Source organism: Protopterus annectens, chromosome 2.part0 (assembly GCF_019279795.1).
Source record: "Protopterus annectens isolate FY-2018-M chromosome 2.part0, PAN1.0, whole genome shotgun sequence".
Classification (NCBI taxonomy): Eukaryota; Metazoa; Chordata; order Ceratodontiformes; family Protopteridae; genus Protopterus; species Protopterus annectens.
The window spans coordinates 866048603-866054602 of record NC_056728.1 but is presented as its reverse complement, the minus strand read 5'-3'; the positions used below and the strand labels follow the sequence as shown (position 1 = coordinate 866054602).

The 6000-nt window shown below is 36.5% G+C and overlaps 1 protein-coding gene across 2 annotated transcripts in view; it reads right to left on the bottom strand.

Moving 5' to 3' along the window:
* Positions 1 to 1555: 1555 nt before the first annotated feature.
* The window catches only part of LOC122793267 (programmed cell death 1 ligand 1-like), a 176555-nt gene continuing 172110 nt past the window's right edge, over positions 1556 to 6000 (bottom strand). For both annotated transcript variants that reach the window (XM_044061129.1, XM_044061130.1), the window contains one exon: positions 1556 to 3531. The gene's annotated coding sequence lies outside the window, so the exon portion shown is untranslated. The remainder of the gene's footprint in view (positions 3532 to 6000) is intronic.

Below are 6000 nucleotides of genomic sequence, written 5' to 3'. Positions count from 1 at the left end.
ATTCCAGCTAGGCTTATAAATGGCTTTGGGAAGATAGCCTAGTACCTACCTATGAACCTATGAAATTGTATGTGTTAATGGCTTTGGATCATATCTTCATCCTGGCAGACTTCTTTATATAATTTTTTTTATTTTGTTAATTGAAATATATTTGAGAAGTCTGATTAACCTAATTATTAAATAATAGTTAAAAATGTCCGGTAAGCTTACACCTCTAAATTTTTTTGGAGAACTTGACTTACAATAAGACATTGCTATAGATTTGGGAAACAAAACAAATTAAACAAATGTTGATTTTATAATTTTAGACAGTTTGTTTGGAATTTCATGACAAATAATCATGATGTAAACAGAATTTTTGGAAATATTCATTTTAGTTATCATTACTTCTGATAGCTTTCCAGCCAACCAAATGCAACAGGCAGGATAGCTATCAACTTCCATTACACTCAACTAATTTATCCACACCCATATATGTATATTTATAGTATGTTTGGTCAAACATAGTTTTAGATGACATTTTTTAGGTGGTGGAAATGGTCACATCTGAGGCTTGTGAAGTAGTGGAATAGTTTCATTTTATTTCACTTAATTTAAGGTGCGTCATATTGGGGAGTAATGAAAGTTTTGGTATTGGGGTTAAGTGTGTGTGCGTGTGTGTGTGTGTGTGCGTGCATGTGTGCACGTGTGTGCGTGTGTGTGTGTGTGTGTGTGTGTGTGTGTGTGTGTGTGTGTGTGTGTGTGCGTGTGTGCGTGTGTGCGTGTGTGTGTGTGTGCGTGTGTGTGTGTGTGTGTGTGTGTGTGTGTGTGTGTGTGTGTGTGTGCATGTATGTTTGTGCATGTATGTGTGCGCTTGTGCTTGCAGGTCAGAGTTAGTGTAAGAGCTAGGGAAAGGGATAGATGTGTTGCTTTAAGTGAGTTTTAAAGCTGTAAAGATAATATCTCTGGATCAAACTGCTATACTCAGTGCTCCTATCAATATCACCAACAGACTCACCGTTACAAACATAACTGCTGAAGTGTCAACCTGATCACTCTCTACATAAATCTCTTTTATAGGACTAGGAGAAAGGAAAACAAGTAGACAGCATCACTATCAATTTGCATGTACCAATATTGACTGCCAGACTAAACAAAATAGGCAGAGATGGTCTCTAATTTATAAAGGAAGTCCATAAAAGAATTACTGAAAGTAATATAATATAATGCTATAAATGTGTCAAAGTGTTTCAAATATAATGCAGTACACCATTGCACAGAGGCAAATAACAGCAAAAAGCTATTAGTTAGGAATGTACAGGCTTAAAATATGTGCTGCATAAACTGGGACATTAGCAAGGGGTGCAAAGTGACTTTAACTTTTGTTGTGAACATTCCATCCATCTATCATACCTCTGAACCTCTTACAGCAAGACATCTGGACAAAGCCAAAAATAACGGGGGTGGGGGGGGGGGCAAAGGCTCGAAAACAGGAACAATTTTTAACTATTGCTCTTATAAACTTACAGTTAATAGAATAACAGGTTTTGCAATAGCATGATTTTTCTGACGGGTATAAAGTCTGAAACTCAAACATCTGTCATTATTTTCTGACTTAAATCTTCAATGATTTGCCAGTGATTTACTGGAAAACCATTTTATTCTATGCAAAACAGACCAAAAATATGAGGAAAACATCTGGACAGTCTGTGAAAATCTATACAGTTGAGAGGTACGCCATCCACGCTTACGAGATGAAGCTGACTCATACAAGAACTCAGTGTACTGACACCAGCTAGGCAAAGAGTGAAAAAACAGAAGTAGATTATCATGACTTTCTTCCTTATCACACATGCACACATTCACACCTGCAGGCAATTTAGGTATCATTAATTGACCTACTGCATGTGTTTTGAATGGTGGAGGAAAGCACAGCATCCAGCAAAACCCCACTCAAACAGAGAGAGGACATGCAGACTCCACCCTAGCAGAGAACTGTACCTTGCTGTGAGGTGACAATGCTGTCCAATCCACCACTATGCCTCCACAGAATACTTAAGAAACTATAAAAATCCGTGATACCCAGTGCTTCTAGAAATGTTTGAAATAGGAGTTCAGGAATAAAGCTACTGTACATTTTCCTTACAAATTTACTTGTGAAAAAAAAAATAACCACTAAATAATTTTGTAATCTAGATGAAGTCTAGTTTAACTTTTCAACATGTAGGAAACTTGACTATGTGGACATTTGCTGAAGAAGCATTGCAACAGCACATTCCTGCAAGCCAATGGGTTTGCTTTGATAGCAGGCCCATTTGTTCCTAATGGCAAAGTGACTGAGGGTGCTGCTTACTTTCCACATTGAACAAGAAGATAAGAAATCTGGATTAGTCCAGGAAAAGTGCTGTATGACAACCAGCAAGATGCTCAAAATAAAAAAACTTAGTGTTCAAAAGATTTATTTTTTAATAAATACTTTTCTATAAATAAATAGATTTCAAAATGTATTATACAACACTGGATGCAAATTTTGGCTGACACATTACAAGATATTCACTGTTAATCATAAATGAAATTTTATAACATTAGTAACTGAAGCAATGATGTTTAACTAGTTGAAAAGAATTCAAATCTATATAGAGCTTCACAGAGGAAATAAATTGTTCTGGGCATTTCTTCAGTATTGCACAAATTCTAAAGTGATAGTCGTGCTCCGTAAGATGAAGGCAAAAAAAAAATGTTTCTTAGCTTCTCGTAACCAGGACAAGTATTCAAGTGCACCATTTCACCTTTGCAACTGCAAAAAAATACGTCCTTGCAACTTTAGTGCAGTACAGTGGAGTCCATTGTCTTCAAAGTGCAGTGCAACTTTAAAAGAAATAAAAATGAAGAACGGTTTTAAAAAAAAAAATCACAAAATTGTGATACCTAATAAAAAAAAAAGTCCTTGTTAAATGAAATGTTCCTTGTAGCGCAGAAACTGTGCAGCACTTAACCCTCTGTGACTGCTTACTGTAAATGCTTTGGCCATGCATTTCACACAGTACAAACAAGGACAGTGCCCTTACGGTGGCAGAGATTGCGCTGACTACCAACTAAAAGCATTTAGTCCTCATCCATACGTCTGCAGGATGCTTTGTTTAGATATATACAATGCTTGCAATGATGATGTGCTAGAAGTCTGATGAAATTCTATACATGTTCAAGCACAAAGTTTGGTTAATAACCCAAAGTTCTTCATATTGGAAAATATAACAAGTACTTTCACTCCCATCTAGTAGTACTTTGTCTGCAGTGCCATTAGAACTGAATGAGCTCTGGCCTGGTATGCGGACCATAACATATGAATCCAAGAATTTCCATACATTGTTCTCCAGTTCTGCTACTTAGCAGTCCACAGTATATTGTCACAAGGTTTTAGAATAAATGCAAGCGGACTGAAGGGTTGTTTTGAAAATAATATATTATGACAGGTTTCCTGCACTGGAAAAACTGCAGTTCTGCTATAAAACGGTATGGAACACAATAGCCACTGTTTCAGTTTATCACTACCTGTAGGAAGAGAGAACGGAAATTACTAACAATATCACAACAACAATGTCATTTTACTTTTCAGTTTTTATTAATGTTTGTATTTTTAATGGCTCCTGTTTTAAACAGTTCTTCGGGCTCTCATGTGTACCATTCCTGCACATATTGAGAGTTAAAGATAAGCCATCATTTATCCAGAAACAACTTATTGCCTAGGATCTCTCAGTGAGATGCAACTAACTGCAAAGCTCCTAGTCTTTTTCTGACATACCTTGATTTCCTTTTACACTTTGTGGGTGTAGTGTGGGACACATCAATGCATACACAACACATTTCTAAGGCATAAGATATAACAGAACATATATCAAACATACTGCAGGTATGACCACATTTAGGTAAACAGTTAATCATGAACCTTACCCAAATGGAAAGTATTTTCAAACCTTACTTGTGCATGGGTGCATATTTTAAACACACTTTATTGAATTTATCACACTTATAAAACTGGACCAGCATTCTCCAAACGTACTGTTTTTTTTTTGTTTCCATAGCAGTTTCAGCTGTAGATTGCTACCCCTGCTCAGTCTCTGAGTCCCCCCCCAGTCTTCAGTTTTCACCCATGACCAGATAAGCAGTGTAACTCTTGCCACATTCCCCAATTCCTCCTCTAAGAGAACAGCAAGCAGGCATAGCCTTATCACTGCTGACTCTCTTCGGCCATCTCAACAAATCATTTGGCTTCACCCATCTGTGCAAATGGAACCATTGGTTTCAAATTTAAAAGATGAGGCAAAAGTAATTTATCATTTGTTACACAATTATTTTCTTAAATTAATTTATGATAAAACGTCACTTTATTTAAAATGGCATTGCGAAGACAAATAAATATATTAGTGCATTATATATTAAATTCTAGACTTCATTTGTAGGTACCCACATAAAAATTAAAATTTAGATAATTTGCATAATCAAAAATAAATCCTGTTGTGTGATTTGTCCCTATATGTATAATTTCCAAATGTTTACTCTGCTTTCATGTAGTCAAGTACAATCTTTTAAATCTCCTTTTCCCACTCAATTTACCTCAGTTTCAAGATGTGTAATATTTTTCCATGGGATCCATGAATTTTAAACTTTGTTAAAACCATTTAAAAAATTAATTTTATCACCACACGACAAGTACATAAAATGAAGGCCTGTTCAACATCCAGGAATGAGCACTCTTCATAATGCTACAAAAGTTATTGTACTATGCCTGCTTTTCTAGTTTCAAGCATAATACAAGTAATTGCAAGCTAGCGTTAGTCTATTAGCATGCTACTGTGCTCCAATTTCCTGTCTGTTTTGCCTACTACACTATTAATAAGGATGGTAGCACTACTTAGGATCATTTAAGGGGATTGTGGAAGTGTTATACTTTTAAATGCTAGGTAACAAAATTGTGGAAGTGTTGCCAGTTTTATTTGTTGGGCTATAAAAATTGTATAAGGTTATCTCAGAAATCATACTTTATACTACTAATGTCATTTTAGCACAGGACTGGCAGATGTTATTAGCCATCACAAAAACAGTCTCTGGGAAGCTTCAACGTGAGCAATGCAAAGTTTATTAAAATAGAATAGACAACAGCAACGCAGTGTGGAGGTGTTTTTATTCTCGAGTAGATCCTATGTGCCTGATGCTTCTGCCCAACCAAATACCACCCCCCACCGTGGTGCTTAATTAAATTTAGCATTCTTTACAAAGGCCACTTCTCTCAGGTGCTTTCATGCCTCCCATATTGTCCACTCCTTGAGATTTCACTATGTTGTGCCACCACCCCCCTGCCACATCGCATACATACCTCTCAACCTCTTAAAGCAAGAAATCTAGACAAAGCCATTAATAATGGGGGGATAAAGGCACAAAAATAAGGACACTTTTTAAAGTATTGCTCCTACAAACTTAGAAAATTGATAGAATAACAGATTTTCCATTATCATGAATTTTCTGAATGGCATGAAGTCTGAAACTCAAATGTTTTTCATTATTTTCTGACTTTAAGCCTCAATGATTTGCCAGAAAAACACAATTTTTATGAGAAACAGACTAAAATTATGAGGCAAAAATCTGGACATTCTGCAAACATCTGTACACTTGAGAGGTATGATTCACAGACCTGCCCTTACACTCACCTTTGAACTGTCCTTAAATGAAATGTTCCTCTTCATGTTCTCCTCGATACTCAGACCACCTCTGATGTATGCCATTTCTTCACTATCAGTTTCTACCTGCTGTCTCTCCTCTGCTGCTAACTCCTCACCAACTTCACTTCTAGCTTTCTTGCTCTCCACAATAATCCACCACTTAATGTCTTCTCTAGTCATTCTACTCAGCTTTTTAGATACTATATCAGTCACTTCTGTCATACCATAAGCCTTCTTGACTCCACGGCTTCAGACTGTATGACAGCCATAACCACATAGTTCCTCCAAGACAGTCCACAGCTCC